The 25142-nt window shown below is 51.5% G+C and overlaps 1 protein-coding gene across 2 annotated transcripts in view; it reads right to left on the reverse strand.

Moving 5' to 3' along the window:
- The window catches only part of CD82 (CD82 molecule), a 50037-nt gene extending 30455 nt beyond the window's left edge, over positions 1–19582 (reverse strand). Inside the window, exons 1-2 of one of the 2 annotated variants that reach the window (XM_090262384.1) lie at positions 19448–19582; positions 7910–8010 (exon numbers count right to left, since the gene is read on the reverse strand). The gene's annotated coding sequence lies outside the window, so the exon portion shown is untranslated. The remainder of the gene's footprint in view (positions 1–7909; positions 8011–19447) is intronic. The other variant, XM_090262375.1, reaches the window with a different exon arrangement.
- Between the last annotated feature and the right edge of the window lie 5560 nt (positions 19583–25142).

The raw sequence follows: 25142 nt of genomic DNA on the forward strand, positions 1-25142 counted from the left end.
GGGGCAGGCCTGGGGTCCCTGGCACAGCAGGCCTGGTCAGGGAGAGTTCCCACGAAGCTCCCAGCACCTCTGCTCCATCCTTGATTTCCTGGAGGCACACCCCTCTGTGCCATGAACCTCAAAGCAACATCCACTCTGAAGGGGAAGACCTTTGAGACCAGTGCATTTTTCAGAGGGGCCAGAGAGAGCAAGAGCCTGCAGGTTACACAGTAAAACCAGGGCTGGGCACACAGTGGAGGACTTGGGGATTCTGGGTCCAGAGCTCTGCTCTTTGCACCTACTGCCCTGTCCCAGGTCACCAGGCCTTCAGCACAGGGAGGTACTAAAACTGAACTCAGAGCCACATAGCGACCCTTGGTTTCCTCCCCAGGATCTGCCTCATATCAGCCACAAATCCTTGGGTGACACTGCAGAGTTACCTCCTTAGCAGTGAGTGGGGATGCTAGGCCTGATAACCCCACACCAGTGTGAAGGTGACCTGCACCCAATAAGGCTTAGTCCAAGCTGGCGCCCTAGCCCATTCCTCCTACTCACCATGCCTGCAGTGCCGAATCTGCAGCGTCTTACCAGCTGTGTGACCTTGGGCAATCACTGTGCCCCTGTGCCTCAGCTTTCCCACCTATAAAATGGGCTTAATAATGGGTTATGGTGAGACTTACATGAGTTAGTATCTATAAAGTGCCTGGCACCAGGTAAATGTCAGATAAATGCTACCAATTATGATGATGATGATTACTATCCAGAAGTTGTTAGTTTCCTGACCAACAGTCCGAAGCCCTCTGAGGGGCTTGATCTAGCCTGCAGATATGCACCCAGTGCCAGAGGGTGCCCACTGCTGCTCTGGGGCAAGGGGTTGGGGTTGCGTTAAACAGGGCCGGGTTGAGCCACCTATGGAAGGAGGGCCTCTGCCCTATCCATGTAGGAAGGGCCTCTGTCTCTGAGCCTCTGGGCTGTGCCAAGGGGCCTGCCTGAGGCCTGGGGGTCCCGCCAGTCTGGTGAGTTGGACATTGATCCCATGGGAGCTCAGTCTGCTTGCCTGGGCAGGGAGTGGAGTGGGAGAGCCTGGCCTGACTTCAGGGCACGCCACCGGCAAGCTGGTCCTTGGTCAACCAGCTCTCCAGTCCTCTGGACTTTGCCCGGATCGCCCATGAAAAGAGGCTGGTCACAGGTGGCTGTATTTGTTTTCACGTGTGACAGGTGATGTGTTTCCTGAAAACACGGCTGACGCCAGGGGCTGGCTTTTTGAACTCTCCTCTAGCTTATTTTCCAGTCTTTGATCTTACCTTTCTGTTCTCGCTGTTGTTAAAACAGAAAAGAAAAACAAAAGTAAAAAAGTGGTTACTCTGGGCAACAGGAAAATCATGAAGCCATAGGCATGATTAGGATCTCAAGGTTCCTTCAAGACCTAGGTTTGAATCCCGGCTCTGCTTCCTACCAGCTGTGCTGTGACCTTGAACAAGGGACTTACTGAACTTCTCTGTGCCCAACATCTCACCTCTAACATGGGGATACTAGCAAGACCTCTGTCTCATACAGTTATTGGAAGATCCAGGTAAGGTACATATTTGGGGGCATCATCAGTTCTCAAAACAAGTGAGCAAATGTCACCACCACCGCCACCAAGGTTTGTAAGGAACATGTTCAGATCAGATCCTCCCAGGAGTCATGGGGTTTCAGAGCCCCAAGGCCCCCTTTTGGTCTCATAGGTGCGGAACCCAAGGCCCAATGAGGAATAGCTCCTGCCGTGTGATTCCACCAGCCGGTGTAACAGACCCTCATTCTCCAGAGGGCTGAACACCCTAACATTTGGGGGAAGGAGGCTGGGGGATCAGAGGAAAACCGGCAGCAGCCACCCCTGGCCATACTGGCAGAGGAGGGACAGCACTTTCTAGTTTGTATCATGCCACTCCCACTGTCCCTCACTTAATCTCTCTAAAGCTCCACCCTTGAGATATTAGCCCTATTTAACAAAGGAAAAAGCTGAGACTCAGAGGTTCAGCAGCTTACCTAAGGTCACACAAGTGGCTAAGCCTTGATTAAAACCGAGGTCTGATTTGAGACCAGAGTTCCTTCTTCCTCACCTGCTCACTGCCTAAGGGAATGAAGTAGATGGTGGAGCCTGCCTACCCCACCCTCTCATACCTCTGTTTGCCTGCCTGACCCTCCAACCTCCCCCAGCTCTGAGGCGTGACTCTTGGCTTCCTGTCAGGAAGGAAAAGGTCAGCCCCACCAAACCTGACCAGGGTGTTTCTTCAGTGTGGCTGATGAGTCCAACAGATGTGTCCTTCCCAGAAGGCTTTGCTCTGAAACCCAAGCAATGAGATGGGAGAGCCTTATGCATCAAGAAGCAGGCCACTCTAATGCAGAAAGTGTGGGGAAGAGCAGACACCTGCAGACTGCCAGCCTCTCCACCTGGCCCCCATGCAGCCAAAGACTCAAGTTGAGGCAGAGCCATAGCCTCTGACCTCTCCTTCTCCATGGCTCCCTTCCTTGACTGTTTATGGCCTGTTTGGGCCCCAGGCAGACCCTGCTCCCTCCCGACATGGGTTCGAAGGCTCACGTACTCAGATTCACAGTGCCAGAGGCCTTGGACATCACCTACTGCAGGTCCCATTTCTCAGATGAAGGGACTGTGGCCCAGAGGGGACCATGAATCCCCATTCATCTGAGGAAAGTGTGTATTCAGTGTATATGGTTGGGGTAGAGAGGGGATTGGTTAGAGCCATCAGGGCTTCCCAACCTGTTTCACATCATGATACACACAGAGAAGGAGATACATATTTGTTCAGCACACTGGGGTGGACAAACAGGATTGCACCTGGTCTTAGGTGAGTGGCCCAGGGCTCTGTCCCCAAGGGCTAAGAAGATATCTTAACACATTTGTAACCCATTTGGGCATATCAGTTGGGAGGCCCTAATTTGGAGAGAAATTTAGGAAGATGAGAGGCTGTTCAGTAGTCCCAGATTCCAGGGACACTAATAAGAGGACCTAGATTCCCAGATGGGCTCTCAAGAGCTATCCACCTTCCAAGGACCCCTCTACAGCCCCATGGAGGGAAGTAGAACAATGAACCAGGTCATAGTATGGACTTGGAATTGAGAGGGGCATAATTCCAATACCATTTTGTCAAGCTGTGTGACCTTTGACAAGTTGCCTACCCTCTCTGAGCATCATTTGTAAAATGGGGATATTGAGGCTTGTCCACGAAGATGGCAGAATCAGCTTGCCAAACCCCAGAATGTGAGCATGACAAAGACAGAAGACTCTGGGAAGAGGTCATGTTAGAGTCCCCTCCTCACATGTCAGGAGGAGAGTATGCATAAAGGCTGTCCCCTGAGATGTGGGACACACTCATATTCCTATAAACTGCCCCAGAAAGGTTACCATCACCCAGGAACTTAAAACAAAAGTTGAGCAGAGGGAGAACTGATGAATAAAATGAACATATAAGAAAGCACCCCTGTGGGAGTGTGCTTCACTCATTGTTTTCTCAATCAACCCCACACCACCCTTCCAGGTGGAGAGCATGGCTCCCCGTCTTAGAAGCAGGACCTCTGGGACTCAGGAGATGGGGGCACTTGCCCTGGTCACGTGAAGAACAGCTGCCAGCTGAGCTTTGCACTCTAGATTCTCTGATATTGAAGCCTAAGGTCCCCCCTACTCTGCAATGTTTCCTACCACAGAAGGTCCAAGGGGCTGCCCTCCCAGGGGCAGTCCTCTGCTCAGCATTTCCATCCCAAGCCACTGCCAGTGCAGTTCATTGAATCCCCACTCCAGTGGGCCCCAAGCTGGACACAGGAGGTGGATGAAGAGACCCATCTCTGCCCCCAGGGAGTGCCCAGTCTGGACGAGCCCAGACGCAAAAGCGAGCAATTATATCCCAACATGATCATAAAGCAGCACGTGGTTCCACCCAGCCTCCAGCTCGCCCTTTAAGGGACAAGATAGGCTCTTAAGAACAAAGTGTCCAGTATTTAACGACAAAAGTATTTAATAACAACATTTTTGCAGTTACTACTTGCCAGAGATTGTGCTACATGATTCATGTGGCTCAGTTTATCCTTGTAATGAGCCTACAAAGCAAGCACTGCTTTTACCCCCTTTTATAGTTGAAGACACTGAGACTCAAGGTCCAAGGCCCAAGGCCACAGCCAACGGAGCTGGGGGTTGAACCTCAACAGTCTAACCCAGAGCCCATGTGCTTCACTGTAATGCTATACTGCCTGCAGAAACAGTTATAAATGACAGGTAACTAAAATCACCCAACCAAGGCCCAGCCTATGTTAACTGAGTCCCATGGGCCAGGCTCTCACTGCAATCAATTGAAGACATCCTCTGGCTGCATTAGGCACCAGGGGCCAGCTTGCACACCCATCTGAGAGACTGGCCAGCTGGGGGGCAGGTGGCTAACAAAGTGTTAACATCTGGGCCAGAGCTGGGGTTTCTAAGAGACTGAGGCTAGATGCTAGGTGTGGGCCCTTAGCAGAGTGATTAGGAAGAAGGAGGGGGATGCTAATCAGTGACCCCACATGGCAATAGGCAGGCAGTTCATCACAACATACCCTCCCCAGGCATTGGGTTCAGGAAGAGAGAGGGCTGCTGAGATGCCACCTCCTCCAAGCAGCCTTCCCAGGGTATTCTCCTGCACAGACCCTTACAGAACCCTATCTGACAGCCCTAATCACCTTGGCATGAGTAGTTAGGGTGGGCATCAGATGGATGTGGGTTCAAACCCTGGCTCTCTCCACCCCTGTCACATACCTTTTCAGAACCTTGGTTCCTTTATCTGTAAAATGGGCTAATACTTCCTACTTGCCTAGACTGTAGATCTCAGTAACCCCCTGGCCTGAGAGCCACTTGATGGAGGGAGAAAGAGGGTGTGAATGAGACACAGTAAAGACACTGTATATGGTGCACATATAGGTACAGGGACTTTTTCTCCTGGGGGGTCCTTGGTAAATACATAGGAAGGACGGGATGACTCTAACTCCAAGAGCTTGAAGCTGGGTGGAGGGTCCTCTTTCTGGCTGAGACCCACATAAGGAGAGGGCAGGGCAGGGCTCTCTGAGGGCTCATGTTTCTGTCCTCCATTTTTCCCTCTCACCTGTCTCTTCCCTTCTGCATCTCCCTGTTTCTGCTGGTGGCTTCCTCTGAACCTTCCCCCTGCCCTGTCTCTCCCTCTGAGAACACCTGCTAAGTCTCCTTCTCACATCCTGAGCATCTACGAACATCCCGAGTGTCCAGGGCAACCTCACCAGGCACAAAGGCCTCGGTTCCAGCCTCTCCAGCCCTCCCATAGTGGGCAAATGGCCCCAGGGAGGAGTGGTCCAGAGGACTCCATTTCCAGTCAACTGCAGGGTGCCAGGCCATCCGAGGATAGGGTGAAGGGCTGCACTGTCCACGTGGTGCGTAGATCTCAAACCCCAAGTCCCAGGCTGGGTGATGGTCATCTAACCAGAAGCTTGGTGGTTGGGGCAGGAAGTGGGTAACAGGCCAGCACAGCCTGTTGGGGCTCCCTGCCCTCTGGGATTGCTGAGGAGCTGGGCCTGGGCAGCTCCATCCACCTCAGCCTGGACTCAGCCTATTGGCCTTGGGCCTCAGCACCTGCTACACCCTCCAGAGATGCTCTAGCTTCAAAGGGAAACTCATGGGAGGGGGGGCATTAGTGGAGGCTAAAAAGAGGGAGAGGGAAGAATGGGGAGGAGCAAGTAACAGAGGCAGAGACAAAGAGATAAGGAAAGAGACACAGAGAATGACAGAGAAAGGGACAGAGAGTCAGACCCCAGGTGAAGGGAGCCCCAGGCGGTGTGTCCAGGGCCCCAACTTGCAGACCACAGGCCCTCTCTGGTCTCCGTGGGGAGTCCCCAGGGAAGCCTGAGTCAAAACCTGCTCAGTCATGCAGCCCTGCTGACCCAGGCCAAAGCCCACCCTGGGAGTTGGCCCAGATCTGTCCAGATCCTCATCCTCTTCTGTAGCCAAGAGAAGTGGCCTCCTTAAGGGAGCAGGACCTTCTGGTTCTTACCCACACTACCCTCCCCCCACCAGCCATCAACAATGGCCCAGCCAGTCTCCTGCCCATTCTTCCCAGCCTTGGCCTCCCCCAGATCCTGTGAGCACTGGGCAATGACTCAGATGGAGCTCCCCACAGCCCCCCTTGTTGAGATTCCTGAGAAGACTGCGTCTTTAGCACCAGAAAGGCCCCTGAGGGAGCTGAAGCAGGGAGAGGGACTTGACCCCCACCTGCAGAGGCTGCACCCAAATGAGCACCAAGGTCCCAGGCAGCCCCATGAAACTCCCCCCAGGTGGAGCCCTCAGGTCCCTGGGGAGGAAAGAAGGAATGGACCACACCCAGCAATCTCTTCCCTGTGCAATGGAGATGGTCCCTGTGCAGCCCCTAAAGCAGGGTGAACATTGAGGACCCCCCACCCTGGAGACCTAGGTCTCTGCCCACCTCACCTTCTCTCACGCACTTCCCACTCTGGATTCGAGGGGCGTGCCCCTGGGAGACACTGAGTCAAGCACATGAGTGCCCATTGGGCGTCAGGGGACGGGGGTGGGTGGAGACGTCATGAGTCCCAGCTGTGGGCCTTGGAGGCCTCCCCAACGTCCCAGCTCCTTTGGTCCACGACCCCACCACCACCACTCTGGACCAGGGGACTCAGCCTTGGAGTTTGGGATGGAAAGCCCAGCTCTGACCCTTTCAGCTGTGACCTTGGGCAAGCAGTTTCAGCTCTAGGACCCTCCCTCTCTTGAATAACAACAGTTCTAGTTCCTACCTTACTGGCAGGTGTGAGGTTTGAGGAATGAAAATATTCTAGCATAATAAAAGGAAGCAAGATGATTATTACCACTGTGAGAAGTTTCTGGGCTGCAGAGTTGGGAGGAGGGACTGTACAGACTGGCAGAAAACAGAACTGGAAAGGAAATGTGTTTGGTGCTGTAGGAAGTGGTCTAGCATGAGGTTTCTGGGATTTCAAGAGTTCTCAGCACAGGGACCTGCGGTAACAAACCTTGGTCTCAGAGAGTCAGGCAAGGTCTCCTTTCTGCACAGGATAAAACTCAGAGAGCCGCTGCTTCCCCATGGGGAGGGCCCAGCACACCAGGCCCAGGACCAAGAGCACAATAGCCTGGTGAGCCTCTGGGTGTCCAGAGGAAAAGATAGTCTGCTTTGTAGTAGGGAAATGAATGTGTAAATGAACCACTACTGACCGGACTCAGGCTCTTGGGAGGGGGCACTTAGAGCTTCAGGTCACCTGGAGTCCCACCTGTACTCATCCAACTCGACCAGCAAGCCCTGGGGGATCTTGAGAACACAGGAGACATCCAGTCCTCTTCCACAGATCTGGAAACTGAGGCTCAGGGAGGTATGGTGCCCAAGGTCACAGCTTGGAACTGGCAGAGCCTGCCTGTAGCTGATTCTGTCCTTCTGCCCAATCTTTCCCCCATTATCGGCCTGGAACACCCCTAGCTGGAGCAGATAAGAGTTCAGGCCTGAGACCAAGGCTCAACCAGACACCCCTCTCAAGGGGGTTGGGTGAATGGAGGTGGAATGAAGCCCCAAGCTGACTGCAGGGAAGGGGAGGGATCGGCATTTCCTGAGTGCCTGGAATCCACCAGATGTCAGTGGTAGGTGTTTTGCTTGCTTTATCTCATGCAAACCTCGCCAGAGGTCAGTGAAGAATATGGCTTTTTTATTTTCAGGAGAAGGAAGCCAGGAGTCAAAGAAGAGAAGTGACTTGCTCAGGGTCCCAAAGTATGGGAGTCACATGTCTAAGGCTGGCCCTTGAAGCCCATGCAGACAGACCCAGTGCCCTGAGCTCCGCCAGCCTGGGAGACCCCTCAGGGGCCTTGAACCCACAGCGGCAGCCCCAGCCCCTGCTCTTGTGGCCTCATGGGAAGTAAGCTAACCTGGTTAGCCAGTTCATCCACTGCGCAGACCTGAGGAAGCTGAGTTGGCTTAGCCAGAGAACAAAGGCTGTCCCGAGGGAAGAAGGTGGCTGGAGCTGGGCCTGAAAGAATGAGGAAGACTCAGGCAGGTCAGGAGATGGGGAGGAGGTGAGAACATTCAGGCAGAACCACAGGGCCTGGGCACCGAGGTCTGAGAGTCTGGAAAATTCTGTACTCTGCATTTGGAGGGCAGGTATGGTTCCCAGGGGAAGCCAGGGGCTGGGGTGGGGGTGGGGGTTGGGAGCCGGGATGGACCCCTTTTCCTCCCACCACCAGGGGTCTCAAATGCCCAGGCCTGGGTAGGAGCTGGTAACAGGGACAGCTTGGACCACCCCATCTTGCCTCCCTAGGTTCCTGATCCAGAGCAAGGATCGCAGGCCACCCTTTCCTGGAGACCTAGGCCCCTCGCACCCAAGACCCACACCCCCAGCCCAACTAAAAGCCATGGGATCCTGAGAATAGAGAGGAGGCCAGAATTTTCCCTCCTTACGCAGGAGGCAGGGTGGGGTGAGGGTCCAAACTCAGGATGGGGAGCAAAGACAACATGGGTTGAAATCCTGGCTCTGGCACCTCCTTAGCTGTAGGATTCTGGGTGTCTCACCCACAGCCTCTGTCATTATCTGTAAAATGGGCATAGTAACAATTCATTCCCTGCCTGTTTCACAAGCTGTGAGGAGGCCTGCAGGACCAAGTGCGTGACAAAATGTCGACTGCTAAAAGCGATAACGCACAAGGTATCATTAGGAGAAATGAGGACTTGGATGCCTCAAGCATGGGACTGACTTGCCCAAGGTCACACAGCCAGGAGGCAGCAGAGCTTGATTTGAACTGGGTCTTCTGATGGCTAGGCCAGGTCCTGCTCATCAGAAGACCCTAAAATCCCAGTGGAGCCCTGCCCCTGGGGCTGACCAGCTTTGCATGAGAGGTGGGTGGAGCACAGCCTGCCTCCCCCACATCCCAGCTCCTTCAGGCCAAGACTCATTGCCACTCTGGACTAGAGGACCCAGCCTTAGAATTTGGGATTGAAAGCGCAGCCCTACCCATTTTAGCTGTGACTTTGGGCAAGTAGCTTCAGTTCCAGGACCCTCTGTTTTTTTCAGCAGTAAATGGGGCCTGAAAATAACCTATGTGGGGGTCTGGTGGGAGGGTGAACTGACATCATGGCTGCAAAGTGCCCAGGGCAGGGTCTGGCACAGATGAGGGTTCTCTCCTCACTCTGGGCTGGGCCGGCCAGGCAGCTCCCAGGCTCGGCAGAAGAAAGTTTCCTTTCTCCCGGAAAACCTGCCCAGAACACTAACTGAGAACATAAACTGGCTGGAGGACGCTAGATCTTGGAAGATCACGTTACCGAATGGCTAGCGGGGGCGGGGGAAGGTTAAAAGTAGAGCAAGACTCTGGCTCAGAGAGGGTGTGGGGGCTCCTGCCTTCCCAGTCCCCTCACTTGGGGACCCCTGCAGCAGCACAGTGTCAAGGAAGGTACCTCTGCTCCTCCACTGGACCTGCATGGGGAAGCCGAGTGAGCAAGGGGGAGGGCAGGGAGAGGCGACGGGGCCCACGCTCCTGTATCAGTGTTCCTGCTGGCTTTCAGGGCACACTCTGGGACGTATCAGGTCACTTGCCAGAGCCTCAGTTTTCCTTTCTGTGAAATTGGGATGGTGATAATCACCTTATCCTCTGCACATAAATATATACATAGCACACACTGGAGGAGGGCCAGGAGGGGAGGGCAGGGAAGGTGAGTGCAGGCCTCACATGAGGCTTTACCCAACGGGGCAAGGTTCCAACTGTCAGCAGCACCAGGAGCTGAAATTCACCACACAGCCCCTACCCCCTTACCCCCACTCCACAGCTCCATTGGTTCTCATAGTGTGGTCCCCAGTAGCAGAGGCGGAACATGTTAGAAACGCATTCTCAGGCCGTCCCCTCTCTCCCCCCACCAAACCAACACAGTCAGAACTTCTGGGGGTACAATTCATGCTTTGACAAACCCTCCAGGAGACTGACATATGTCAAAGTTTGAGAAGCACTGCAGCACCCCACAACCTGCCTCCCTCTGCAAGAAACTCCCTCCCACGGACTCATCTCCCCATTCCCTGGCTCCCAGAGGCTGCTGGGGAAGAAGGAGTCACCATGGAGAGAGGTCATTAAACAGTAAAGAGATCCCATAATTGGCTAATGACACCATTGGCTCCTGGAGAGGAGGGTCAAAAGTCAGACTAGAGTTGAAGAGAAAAAGATCCCCAGTATCTGTCTGTCTTCCTCTTCCTGTATCTCACACATGTGTGTGCACAAACACACACACCCCAAGAGCCTGCCCCCTTGCTTCCGTGGGTCTACTAACTAGCACTGAGGGGCACTGTCTGTCTCTCCCCCCAAGGGGGCTGGAGCTAAATGTGGAACTAAATGGTGGGTGTCAGGGAAAGGGCTTTTATCTGAGAATCTGGCCCTCAGACTCGGAGTTTAAAAACCGCCTGAGTTCAAAGCCGATTCTAAGAATTCACTACGTGGAGAATTGAGCACAAAGTATGTCTGGATAAGGTGATCACTGTAGTAACATGGATACTAATAAAAAATTCAGACTGGCCTAAGTGTGCAACAGCAGGGGAACACTTAACTGGGTCACAGTAGATCCATGTGGCACAATGCTTTGGGCAGAGAAACATGCCGTAAGAATACTGAATAACGTGGAAAAATCCTCCCTTGCAATGGTAACTGAAACGCAGCAGCACAGGAAGTGGTTCATATGGTCTGATCTCAATCGTGTGTGTGCATGCGTGTGTGTGTGTTCACACTACTTATCTCCGAACAGTTATTTCCTCCTTTCATCTGTTCTTTCCCCAGCAACTTTTTCCACAAAAACGATTTCTTCAATAATTAGAAAGTTATTCTTTAAGTGCCCATTTGGCTCAGGTGGAGATGAAGTTTTTTTAAAAATAGTTGGCAGAAACATCTATTTCCTACATTAAAGTCACTGGCCTGCGGCGGCCCTGGCTACAAGGGAAACTTGGTCCTTTCAGAGAATATCCACATTCTACATGGCCCTAACAAGCATGATCAGGACCAACAAGTGGAAGCTAAGTGAGGGTGGGTTTGATCCAATTCTATACCATATTTAATAAGAGTTAGATCTACCCAGAGAGGAAAGATAGTGAGTTCTGCAAGCCTTGAGGGGTGTAAGCAAAAGCTGAATGTTTTCCATAGGATCAAACTGGGCAGGGAGGTTGACTGAATGAACTGTAGAGCCGCTCACAAAACCATGATCCTGTGAATCTAGTCACCAGCACCCAGCTTGGCCCTCAGCTCTGAGCCGAGAGCACTCAGGTCAAGGCTGGGCTCACACAGTCTGCTCAAGGACGAAGCTCACGAGGCCTAAGGCCCTCCTGACCCCCAGAGCTCCCAACAGCCCTGGAAATTTCCTTCACGCCAGACCAGGGATCTCACTCTTTCTCATTTCCCCAAAGGCGTGGCAGGAGCAGCACTCCTTATCATCCTTATCAGCCTCTGGCTTGTATGGAGGATGCATTCTGAGTGAGCCCCCCACCCCCCACCCCCACTAAGCATTTTACCTACACTAATTATCTCATTTGATCCTCAAGCAAGCCCACCAGAGGGCTACCATTATCATTCTCCATTTCACAGGTAAGGAAACGAAGGCTCTGAGAGGTTGCAAAACTTGCTCAAGGGTGAGCAAATAGTGGGAGGAAGAGCTAGCCCATACCTACGTCTGGTCAACATCAAGTCGCAAGGAGCTGGAAGAAGCCCAGGCTGTAAATACAACCCCAGTGGTCCCCTACATGCTGCTTGCCCCAGCATCCCCTTCCCTGCTTGGGGGGTGGTGGGTATTTTTGATATGCACAAAGTTTGAGAAGCATGACTCCGTGCTATACAGTCTGTCTCCTGACAAAAAAAGGAAAACAAAACAAAACAAAACCCTCTGCTGGATCCTGCCAGGACAGTGTAGGGCAGAGAGAAAGGGAATCTGAGAGGCTTTTGGAAAAAAAAGTAGATGACACATCCTTCTGCCCCAGTTACATCTCTGCTGCAAAGTCAGACAGGCCAGGGGTCAGGGAGGTCAGGTGCCTACATGACCAACAGTAATCTAAGGCCTAACCACTCACGTGCCACAGAACCTCGTACAGATGAAAACTCCTCACTCCCAATGAGTTCCTATTTCCTCTGCTCCGGAGGATGTCTCATCAGATCCCACTGCACAACGTTCTAATATTCCATCTCCTAAGACAGTGAGTGGGAGAGTGATTTTCCAACTCATTGTTATCATTATCAGCAAGGACAAATGAATACTTATTGAGTGCCTCTTGCATACCCATCATTCAAAATGCCTTGTTTATGAGAGGGAACACATATTCCCCTCTTCACTTGTTTCCTTGATGAGGGACCTCTACTGGGAGAACACCTCTGGCCTTGCTCCGCCCCCTTCACACGGGGACCAACAGTGGATTATCTTATTGGTTCGTCTGGGAGACACACTGGGCATGCTCAGCTGGGGGCCCAACTCTGGCAGAGCCAAGCTGCTAACAGGAGCATTCCATCTGGGCTCCTCTCTGCTGCTACCACCTGCTCCTACAGAGAGGCTGGCACCTGTCCAGTGTCACCTGTGACCAGACGGGTAACTCTGCCAGTGCCAGGGAAGATGGTTAGCAAGCCCTCTGGACCCCGGATCTAAAGCCACGCTCTCTGGCTGGCCTTCTCAGTAATGACACTCCATATTTGTCAACTGTTTTCTTTTCACTTGCTTCCAACTTCAGGAGGAAAAATGTGTGTGTGTGTGGGGGGTCTCTAATCTCAACATGTTTTAAGCTCCTTTAACCCTCACTGCAACCCCCTAAATTAAGTTTATTATTTGTCCTAACTTGGACATGAGGGAAAATAACCCCACGGTGCCAACCACTGTTGAAAAGCTTGTTATAAAGTCTTCTGAACACCGGCATGCAGCACTACTCAGGGTGTGTCCATCACAATGGGAGCTGGTGACACTCCCATCCCTATCAGGCTCTTGCCTCCCAGGATCTGAGGCCAGTGGCCAAAGCCACTCCTTCCATGGACATTCCCTCAGTCTTCTGAGGCTTGGCAAATTGTTACTCATTTCAAACCAACACCCCACCCCCCTTTTGAAAAAAAATATGCTTTTATTAACAACAACAAAAAGCTCAATATGATCCCAAGTTCATATAATACACTTTTGTTTAAATAGATACAGTAAGTTTTTTGATAGCTTTATTGTATGGGTGTCCTTTCTGGAGCATAAAAATAATATGAGCTACTACAGAAGATTCAGAAAATCGGGGAAAGTTAAAAAAAAAAAAAGGTTTGTGATCTGATCTATATAATCTTACTGTTATGTGTAGGTTTAAATGGATTCATCTACTTTCTGACCTTGTTAAGTACAATCTGGGGAGGGGCAGCTCTGCCATTCTGTGTCTGTAGTGTCTCCATAGCAGCCAGGACCTGCCCACCTACAGTGGCTGTCCTTTCGATGAATACAACCCTGCAGATGCCCACTGTGACAACGCATATGCCTTGCTTATGAACACCAAGTGCAGCAAATGCAGGATAACAGTTATAGTTTTGCAGCCCAAGAAGGGCTGTAACTTGTCAGAGGTCACATGACAAGTAAAGGATGCCTGGGATCAAAACCCAGGTCTCCTGATCCCCATCTCAACCTATTCACCAAGTTTTTCTGCTTGCAAAACTTTAAATCCTGCTTCCTACTACTAGTTGCAATAGTACCAAAACCAGCGTGAACGTATATACTCTGTGCCAGGGACACTTCATAAATGCTTCACATACATTAATTCATATTATTCTCAAACAACTCTATGCGGTACTATTATCATCTCCATTTGAAATGCTGAAACTGATGCATAGAGAGGTTAAAACATTTGACCAAGTTCACACCCAGAAGGTAAACAGAAGAGGTAGGAATCATTTACGGGCAGTTTGGTTCCAGAGTCCATGACATTGCCTATGGTTCCTTCCCCACTCTTCTGGGGCAGGTTCAGGTGGACCTCAAGCAGGTTTCTGGAGCATTTGCTGCCTGAAGAGCAAGAAAACCAGCCTAGAGGGTCACCTCTCTGAGAAAGGTCACTGCAACTTCACAGCAGAGCCAGGATCTAAAGACAGGCTTCCTAAAGCCCAGCCTCCAGCACTTTGTCTACTCTGCATTGGCTTTATGAGCTTACATATAGAATTCTCAACAACTTCTATCCCAGATCACCCTTCAACATATAAGGGAAAGTCAGGAATGGAACCCAAAGAAGGAGCAGAAGCTCCCACTTCAGAGAAAGAAGACAGGTGAGAATGGAGGTGCTTCTGAGAGCCTCCCACTTGGTGGTCTAGAGGGAAAATACCAGGTGGGCTTCCTGGAGGAATGGCCTCTGATTCCCCCAGCTCTGAATCCGTGCCCTCACAGGGCAATAGCACCTTCCTCAAATAACTGCTGACTTAAAGGTGCCTTTTCTGGCTGAGTCAGGGTTCACTAAGAGCCAGAGTGGCCCTTCTTTGCAGGCTAGGCTGGAGGAAGTTGGGTTGTTCCCTCTCAGGAGGGGAAAGGCCAGGCCTCATAAGGGAAGCTGAAGCCCTGGCTGAAACAATCCCAGGCCAGCTGACCATTCCCACCTTCCTGGACCCGGGTTCCAGGAGAAAGGCTGGTAGCCCTGAAGGGTAAGGCAGGGGCACCCAGACCCTGCTTCCAGGCTTCGCCTTTGCCAAAAAGTCACCAAGGGTCTTGCACCGAGCTGGGTCCCGCTGGGCTGCCTCAAGGAGAATCACTTATTCATTCAACCATTATTTCCTGAGTGCCTGCTGTGTGCCAGGCCTGGAGCCAGAAGTCAAGGATACAGAGATGGACAGGGCAGTCCCAGCCTGGGGGCAGTTCACGAAGACACTCCATATGCCACAGACCAGCTACAAAGAAAAGTACTTGGTGCACATAAGCATAGAAGAGGGGTGTTGGAGAAAGTCTGCCATTGATGTTCAGGCCCATTTCCCCTTAGGAAAATTAAGAGTCTGGATGGGGAGACCCAGTCACCCCCAGGAAGAGCAAAAAAAGCAGCACACAGCCGGAAATGACTAGCATCTCGTGGCATGCACACACTTATGTTGGAGAGGCACGGAGAGCCCAGGCAGAGGTACCTACTAGGGAATGTTCCTGGAGGCCTGCAAAGCAGCCTGGTACAAGCTTTGAGAGATGGGCCAGAAGCAGAAAGAACAACAGCTCTCATTTATGGAGCACTCACTGTGTGCTAGGTATAAAATTGCTAAGCTCCACGTACACATTTTGTTTTACCTCACGTCCCCCTGTGAGGTACAGTATTTGCCATTATTATCCCCAATTTCCAGATTCATAAACTGAGGCTCAGAAAGGGTCCCATAGCTAGAAAGGAGCACAGCCAAGATTCTGGCTCCAAGTCTGACTCGTTACCACCATGCTATACCATGTCCCTACCTGCAGACAGGTAGACAGTAGGCGAGGGTGCTTCTGGTGGAGGATAAGCAAGCATGAGGAGGTGGGACCGATTATTGCATGTTTGAGAGGAGTTGCCTGCTTCCACTCTGTACTGAGAGCCTGTGTTGTGCATGTGTGTCTGCACATACACACACACATACACACGCATGTGTGAGTGCTCACAGGTACCCTGCTTTACAAACAACAGATCTGGTTCTAGAACCCCCTGAGAGCCAAGAAGAGGATGGGCCATTAACAGAGCAGATGAGGGAAACCTAGAGAGGAGAAGGAATTTATGGAAGGTCACACAGCCTGGAAACACAGGTGTTGGAAGGAACTTCAAGAACCAGAATACGGGCCTCTTTCTGCCCTCAGCAGCTTCACCATGTTAGCACAGAGTGCATCAGCTGCTGACAGGAAAACCATGGTATATGGGGAACCCCAGCAGTGAGTCAGGAACCAGCCAGCCCCTAGACACCAACTGGGTCTGAGTCTGGCCCCCTCTTCACAGGCAGTATCACAGGTGAAGGGAAGACGGAGGCAACACGCACCATGCCACCTGTTTACCTCTGGACTTTCCTCCTGCTCCTTTGGTCCATGCGTAGAGGAGGGAAAACAGTAGGCAGGGCAGTTCCTGCTGAGATTAAACCAGCCCTGCACCCCTGGCCCCGCCTTGTCCCACACAGGGGCCCAGACTCAGCCCTCCCTCCTGTGTCTCCCAGAGACAACTCCTGATGGTTTGATGCTCTTTATTAAAACATAACTGCCCCCCTGAGCTTCCCATGGGGTGGAGGAAGTGGGTATAACCATTTGGAGCAAGGGGTCAAGGCCAAGCCAAAAGCAAGAGGTGCCAGCTGGCCCCAGAAACTCCAAATCCACAGGAATGCTTGAGGCTTGGGTCTGCTCAGCCCTGTGCCAGGAGGGACTGTCTGGTCCTCAGGGGAAACAGGGGTTGGGTCCCAGGGTTGGGGTGGAGGGTAATGGGAAGGAGAAGCTTCCGTTCGGTAGCTTAGAAGTCTGAGGCCTCAAGAGAGAGGGGACTGCCCCACACGGCAGAAACTTCAGAGGAGCCGGGGGGAACCAAAATCCACCCCCACACATGGGAAATTTGTACTCCACTGGCTAACCTCCGACCCGGGCCCTCCCTGGGCTGGGGCAAGAAGGGGAGAGCCACAAGTATGTCTCCCCATCTACCCTGCCACTGACTGGCCAAAGCTCTGCCACCCAGCCCAGATGTTTCCCATCATGGGCACACACAGGGCCTCCTTGGGTGGCTCCCTCTCTATCACTCTGCAACACTCATCACCCTCTCTAGCACCCCCACCCACCCAATCCAGCACCTTCCTGAGCCCCGGCTATGCACCATGACCTGGCCTGGGTGGGGAACAGAAAGAAACACAGGGGATACACTGGGGCACCCTCTCCTCTCCCATGTCACCTTGGGTTCCTCCCACTCCTCTGATGGTACCTTTTCTACCTCCCAGTTGCAGATAGCCCCAAAGCCCCACAGGCTCCTTCCCTGTCATCACTGCCATCAATTCATTATCCCCTGACCAACTAGGTTACCCACTTCAGCATATCTAAAGTGTCACTCAGGCCCTGGCTGGTGTGGCTCAGTGGATTGAGTGCCAACCTGCAAACCGAAAAGTTGCTGATTCAATTCTCAGTCAGGACACATGCCTGGGTTGTGGGCCAGGTCCCCAGTTGGGGACATGTGAGAGGCAGCCAATCGATGTATCTCTTGCACATCAATGTGTCTCTTTCTCCCTTCCTTCCCTTCTCTCTAAAAATAAATAGAATCTTAAAAATAAATAAATAAAGTGCCACTCTGACTGTGTCACTCCCCTGCTCAAAAACCTTCAGTAGCTCTCACTTTCTATAAAACAATCCAAACATCTCACCTTGGCATTCAAGGCCCGAGATGAGTTGATCCAACCTACCATTCCCCCTTCGAATCCCTGCAGAAGCTTTCCTGAAGATCCTTCTAATCCTTTCTTCATTTATCTCCTATCAGAGACAAGGGTATCTTTGCCTTGGTTCCTCCCCAGATTGTAAGCAACTAAGGATGGGATGAATGTGTCATCGTTTGTCATTCATCATGTGGGGAAGAGAGTGGTGAGGAGGACTTTCCAGTAGATGCTTACCCAACTCTGTCTGAAATAAACACCTTCCTCACAGGCACCACCTACTGACCTCTCCCTCTCCACCATACCAAACTCCAATCTCGTGTCACTCAAATGCTGGAGATGGGGGTCTGTGGCCACAGCTTGATCCAAGGCCAACCAGGACTTGGGAGCCTAGGCAGAAAGTCCTGCTCATGTCTCACCAACTCTAAGAAGCCCCCTCACTCCCAACCCTGCTTTCTCCAATGTTTCAGTTCTTCTAAGCACCGCCTCCATCCCGTTCTCTCTCTCTCTCTCTCTCTCTCCTCCACTTAGTGCAGCCTTCAGACTTTGTTCCATAGTATCTTCCAGCTGGTTCCAAAGTGTAGGGCTCATCTCCCCAGGAGATGCAGCATTCCCAGTCTCCTCCAGTGCCCAACCCCAATCAAACAGATAACAGGTGCCCCACTGCCTCTCTTCCCCACCCCAAGCCAAGTGTGCAACAGAAGAGCTGGACTGCAGCCACCAGAGCAGTGTACAGATCCATGGACTCTCATCTGGCCTGGAGCCCTGGGCCTGAGTTATCCTCTCCAGCAGGACCATGGCAGGGATGGGGAGCTCTCAATGTCAGCAACTTCAAATGAGGGAAGAGACCAGGTCTGGCTAGTTCACCTCTGAAACAACACTTAGTATATAATAGGTGCTCAGTACACACTTTTGTGTTTATTTAATTGGCTACCCATCAACCTCAAGCAATATTACAGAAAACTCAGCCATTCTTTGGTCCAGATGACAGTCTAAACTTCAGTCTTGAAACGGACAAAGTGATGCTGGTGGCAGGTGGCAATTTCTGGCTCTCACGGGGTCCAGAGGGGATGCCACCAGCCTCTGGCCCTCCAAAAACAGACTTATTTATTCCCAGGCAGGAAGCCAGCCCACCAGCTGCCCATCCACATCAGAGCAGCTGGCATGTGGTGAGGCCTTCCTAGGTGCCTGGGGCCTTGCTAAGCACTGTATACACATTATTCCATTTTACAGATGAGGAAACTAAAGTTTAGAGGGGGAGTGAAATCCAAGTCAGTTTGGTTCCAAAGCCCAAGCCCTTGACCACTGATCTAGTCAGGCTGCCCAACTACCATGACCCTAGCACAGAGCACCCACAACCACCGAGGACAGAAATCCCCAACCACTGAGGACAGAAACCCCCAGACCCCAAGAACTAACCCTGGGCATGCAGCAAGAACCCCAGAGCCTGGGCTTGACTCTGGGCCCAAAGTTTGGCTGGGTTTTCCCTTCTCTTCCTCACTCACCGGATGAGAACTTGTCCCCTGCTTCCTGCCCTGGGCCTCCCAGGCCAGCTCACCTGGAAAAGCCCTGGGAGGGGTACAAAAGCCCCGTTGAGTTTCTGACCCAAAGTCATACTGGGCTCTCAGAGTTGGGGGAAGGGGAGACTGAAATCTTCCTGACTTGGGCTCCACTCTTCCTGAGCTTGTGTTCAAGCCCCATCCAAGTAAGTAGCGTGACCTTTAAAGCAATTCGCTTCACGCTCATGGAGACTGCTTTGCTCAGAGAACCTGCGGTCTGGGCAGCACGATCTGAATAGCTGTGGCTGAACTGCTTTGGTTCTCACCTGCCAGCCCTCACCTTCCCGGATTTTAATGAGAAAGGGCAAGAGGACCGCGCAGTTCACCTGGTCAACCTCCTTTTATTGGAACTTGAGAGGTCCAGAGTCCAGGGCAGGGTCACACAGCTGGTGCGTGGAGGAGCTGGAGAACTGGGGTTCAGAGCTCCTCACCCACCAGCTGCCTTCGTGGCCCGGCCTGTCACTTGTTCCGAGAAAGCTGCCCAAGCGCGATCTGGAAGTGGTGGCGAAAACTAACTTTGCTACTGGTCATCCGGCCGCCCCCCAACACCCCGCCGGTCCCTTCTCACCTGCTGGTTCTGCTTTTTGCTCGGTGCTGCAAGCCTGGAGTCGCCCGCTCGCGTCCCAGTCAGCGTCCGACTGCGCAGCGCTGGGCTCTGCCACTCGACCCCTCCTGGCGTTCCTCAGAGAAAGGAACGGCCTCGGCCAAGCCCCGCCCCCACTTGAAACGCGCCCTGAACACGCCCCCTAGCTACCAGACGCGAGTCCGCCAGCCCCGCCCCCGGGTGCTGCAGGAATGTAGCCGGGCTGCAAGTCCGACTAGGCTCCGCCCACCACGGCCTCCCTACTGTAGCCCCGCCAGCCCCGCCACGGGCCCTGCAGGGGGTGGGGCCACGCCCCTTGCCCCGCCCCCGCTACGGCCTCCCACTCTATCCCGCCAGCCCGGCCCCTAGGCACGCGGTGGATGAGGTTCGCCCCTGGGTCCCCCTCCCCAGCCCTGTTCTCTATGTCCCTCCAACTCCCGGCGCTTCCGGGATAAAGCCTGACCCCCGGCCTGATGGGGTTCCGCGCTCATGCTCTGCTGGGTATAAAGCCCCACTCACAGTGCTGTCTAACGGTCCCGCCTCTCCTCGGCCTTGCTGGCCCCTCCCTCCGCCCCCGCCTCCATCTCATGCTCCCCGCCTACCCAGGCCCAGGCCCTCCTATGATGAGGCCACGCCCAATCACGCCCCTTCCCCGCTTCAGCGCGTACCTAATTCTGTCCTGCCCTGCCAACCCAAACTGGCGCGGGCGGGCAGGCCAAGGGCCCCCAAGCTGGCATTCCAGGGAGCGTGTATCCGGGTCCAGCCTGTGCACGGCGTGGGAGCGGTTTGCGTTCTAAGTCCGAACCTCTATCAGGAGGCGGCTTGGGCTCAAGCGCTTTGTGAAAATACTAACAGTTATCACTGATTGAACTCTCGCCAGCGGCCAGGCTCTATGCCAAGCGCTGTAAAAACTACTGGCTCTTGAATTTGCACAACTCTATTCAGATGTTGCGCCTAGTTTACCCAAGAGCAACCTGAGGCTGAGAGAAGGGAAGTCGTGGCCTCTGAGTCTCACACTGGAGGTGTGCGCGGGACCCAGTCCCAAGCCCTGAATCACAGGCTTGATGCTGTCCCAGCTTGCCCGGACTGGCTGGCCCCTGGAGAGGTGGCCTGGGCCAGCCAGCTGTTGGAGCAGTGCCCAGCAGGCTGCCTGAGGTGAGGGGGGAGGCGTGGGTTTATGAGGCGGGTGGCAGGAAGGATGGCTGGCCTGAGCCCTCAGAAGCTGGCTTTCTCCCTAGAGAAGAAATGGCCCAGAATTAAGATGGGCTGCAGAAGATCTCCAGATGGCGGTGGAGGGGCCCCCACCTGCATTCCAGCCCTCTGCATTCCCAGGCCCAGGGAGCGGCCTTGGGCAAGTTTCCAGACAGGTTACTGACCAGGGCCATTTACCTGTGCAGTTGACAAAGCTCTTTCATTCCCATTATCTCATTGGCATCTCCCAAAGACGTCATTCTGCATGGGTGGAGTAGGATGGGAACTGGATCCAAGACCAGCAGGGTCGTCCCCAAAGCATGGTCTTGGACCTGCAGCAGCAGCACCTGGGAACTTGTGTGTTTTGGGGCCCCATCCCAGACCTACTGAATAAGAAACTCAAGGGAAGGAGCCTAGCAATTTGTTTTAAGAAGGCTTCCAGGTGATTCTGAGTCCCACTCAAGTCTGAGAAGAAGTTGGGGTGGTCTGATAATTACAGACCCGGTAGCCTCCTGGGATCCTTGTGGCCCAAAGCAGGATAAGAGTCATCCAACCCTGTAAAGAATTTTTCTGAGTTTATCCGAGCCAAAACTGATGACAATTACTGGGAAGCAAGATCTCAAATGCTTCGGAGGACATGCAGTTTCTTTAATGCATTTGAAATTACGAGGGAAGTAAGGAAGACGACATGAAGCTGAGATGAAAGCAAGGTGGGGATTGGATTACAGGATAGATAAGATTATGAGGGCGATTATGATTATTTCAATGATGTATTAACCTAGATGCACAAGAACAATGGACAGGGCTCGCTTACGACAAATATAAACCTTTTACTAAAAACATCATATGCCTGGGGGTGACTACCCACCATAACCTGCCCATTTAGGAATTTATGATCAATCACCCTGTGAGGTTACTTTCTACACAGCCCCTTTTTCATCCACACTACTTCACTTTTCTGTGATAATCCCTTAAAAAGGTAATAATAATACCAATCTTCAGAGTGTCTGTTGAAGATTAGATCTGATGTTATCAATGAAGCATTAGCCCACTCTTGGACACTGTGTATGTTCGATAAATGTTCTTTTTCCAGTAAAAAGTCTTCTTCATAGAATCTCCACACCAAATTGTTCTTCCCATGGTGGGACACCATCTATCTTGCAAGAGGCCAAGAGCCTAAAAACTCCCAGTTGATGCCAATGCTCCTGGTTCAGGCACCATACTTTGAGAGCTTCTGTACTATTCTGTCTTGGGCTGGGCTCCTAGCCAAACTATGCAAAATGGGTATAAAATGCCCTCCTCTTCTGCTGTGCTTCATGTCCCCTCTCCTCCAGCTAGGGTTGTTTGTGATGGTGACTGGCAGTTGGCAAAACAGCTGGAGTCCCTTGGCCCCTCCCTCCCTCCCCCAGACAGACATCTGATCACACTAGCCCCATCTGCTACCCCTTCCTGTCCCTGTCACTCCAGATTAGAGATAGGGGCAGCTGTGGCAACATGGAGGATGGTCTACAGGCAGCTTCTGGAATCTCTGCCACCACCCCGCCTGGTGGTACTCCTCCACCACCACCCCTGCCCCCACTGTTACTATCCCACAGAACTACCCTAACATGTTAATAGTGCAAATTAAGGCCCACATGCCTTATACATAAACCTTTAACAGACTGTAAAATATAACATATTTATTCTCCTGCCTTGAGATATTCTTTATGATGACCAAGAAGGCCATGTTCAAGTTAGAATTCTTGTACTCTTTGGAATTCTATGCAGGAACATGACATTGTGGGGTGGGTCAGCCCTGACCCCACCCCTCAGCCCACCCACCCTGATTCTCTTCCTAGTCCCATGTCTGTCCTGTGTTACAAGTGGCCAAGGACCTAGGCATATGAACACCCTAGCGCACATGACCAAACTGTACACACGTCTTGCCTATAGTTACCACTTGGTCACCCCTCTAGGGGTGCATACAAGGTGACATTGTACCCTCAGAAGGATAGACCTGGGGAAAGTGCTTGTGTAAGCCCTAAAACTGGTCTTGGGTCCTTTAGGCAGAGATTTCCAGGGTTTTAGACACCTAAAGCATGATCAAGGAGGGGGGTGGGATACAGACTGAATGGACACAGGTGACCTCTCTTTCCCGGGTCTATGGGTGGCACTGCCATTTCCCCTTGTCTCCCCACCACCTAGCACAGAGCTGGCACACATTGGAAACTTAAGGGACAGTCATTGAGTAGACCTGTGTCTGAGTTCTTTACTGACATATCAAATCGGGTTGGTTCTTCCAGCATTTCCTATCTTTCCAGCAAGAGTCAGGCTTTGTCATGGCTCACCTGGGCATTTTGTCAGGCAGAGAGCAGAGCCACCTCTAGTGAGAGACTACTTCCATCTTTTGTGAAACTCTCCAGTCCATCCAGAGGTGAAGTCAAGAGTTCTGGAGTCGGGAAAAGGGGCAAGAACCACTCTAGAAAGAGCCTTTAGAGACTATATCAGTCAACTTGCAGAAAGGGGAGATGGTGGAATGGCAAGACCTGAGAAGGATATGGCCATGGGGTTCCCAGCCTCTCAGAGGATCCCCTGCACTGAATGTCGCCCAGGAGCTGCAGAGCAGGAGACCTGACAGTTGTGGGCAAGAACATGGGTGTGAGGGTCTCATTGACGTTTGGGCCTATGTAAGGCCCCAAGACTTTTTTACACAGCTTTGCAGGGAGGGAGGGAGAGTAGTGCATCTGTTTCCTATTGCTCTGTAACAAACCACTCAATCATTTAGCCCATAAATCTGTGATCTTGGGTGAATTCAGCGAGGAAGGCTTATCTCTACTCTGTGCAATGTCAGCTGGTTCACGGGATTCATTTCCAAGATGGTGCACTCACATGGCTAGCAAGTTGGTGCTCAGCCATAGCTGTGCACCAAGGCCTCAGTTTCTCTCCATGAGGTGTCTCTGCATGCTGCATGGGCTTCCTTATTGCAAGACAGAGAACAAGGCTGAAGCACATGGCATTTTCTGACCTAGACTTTAATCATATAATATCACTTCTTTTGTATTCTATTAGTGGAGGGAATCACAAAGATCCACCCATTCAAGGGGAGGAAACATAGCTTCCCTCTCTTGATGAGGGTGGCGAAGTTCAAGAAGAACTTGCAGGACAGAAGATATTGTTGCACACATTTAAAAAAAATATTTTCTATTTGTTATGCTGTTACAGTTGTCCCAATCTTTTTCCCTTTGCTTCCATCTTCCCAGTAACCCCCTTCCCTTCAGCAGTCTTATCCCCCTTAGTTCATGTCCATGGGTCGTGCCTGTATGTTCTTTGGCTTCACCCTTCCTATATTATTCTTAGCTTCCCCTGTCTATTTTGTCCCTATCAATTATGCTTCTTAATCTTTGCACCATTTCCCCATTCTCCCCCCACCCCCTCCTAGCTGATAAGCCTCCAGATGATTCCCATACCTATGATTCTGTTCCTATTCTGGTTGTTTGCTTAGTTTGTTTTTGTTTTTATTTTTTAGGTCCTGTTGTTGATAGTTGTGAATTTGTTGTCATTTTAATGTTCTTAGTTTTGATCTTCTTTTTCTTAAATAAGTCTCTTTTACATTTCATATAATAAGGGCTTGGTGATGATGAACTCCTCTAGCTTTACCTTGTCTGGGAAGCACTTTATCTGCCCTTCCATTCTAAATGATAGCTTTGCTGGATAGAGTAATCTTGGTTGTAGGTCCTTGCTTTTCATCACTTTAAATACTTCTTGCCAGTCCCTTCTTGCCTACAAAGTTTCTTTTGAGAAATCATCTGATAGTCTTATAGGAAGCCCTTTGTAGGTAAAATGCTCTTCTTTTCTCTTGCTGATTTTAAGATTCTCTCTTTAACTTTAACCTTTGGCATTTTAATTATGATGTGTCTTGGTGTGGTCCTCTTTGGGTGTAGCTTGTTTGGGACTCTCTGTACTTTCTGTACTTGTATGTCTATTTCCTTCGCTAAATTAGGGAAGTTTTCATTCATTATTTTTCACATAAGCTTTCGGTTTTTTACTCTTCTTCTTCTCCTTGTGGTACCCCTATGATTTGGATTTGGTACATTTAAAGGTGTCTCAGAGGTCTCTAAGCCTCGCCTCATTTTTTTTTTTTTTTAATTCTTGTTTTCTCCTTCTGTACTGATCGATTGTTTATTTCTTCCTTTTGTTCTAGTTTGTTGATTTGAATCCTGGTTTCCTTCTCTTCACCACTGGTTCCATGTGGGTTTTCCTTTGTTTCATTTAGCATAGCCTTCATTTCTTCCTTTATGTATTTGTATTGCTTAATCTTGTCTGTCAAGTTTGTGAACATCATTATCACCAGTGTTTTGAACTCTCATCTGTTAGGTTGGCTATCTCCTTATCACTTAGTTCTCCCACTGGATCCTTGATCTGCCCTCCCCCCTCCCCTTTTGGGCCATACTTCTCTGTACCCACAACTTGACAGCTTTCTGTGTTTGCCTCTGTGTCTTAGGTAGAGCTG

Source organism: Furipterus horrens, unplaced genomic scaffold (genome assembly GCF_987537825.1).
Source record: "Furipterus horrens unplaced genomic scaffold, mFurHor1.1.pri manual_scaffold_2, whole genome shotgun sequence".
NCBI classification, from domain to species: domain Eukaryota; kingdom Metazoa; phylum Chordata; class Mammalia; order Chiroptera; family Furipteridae; genus Furipterus; species Furipterus horrens.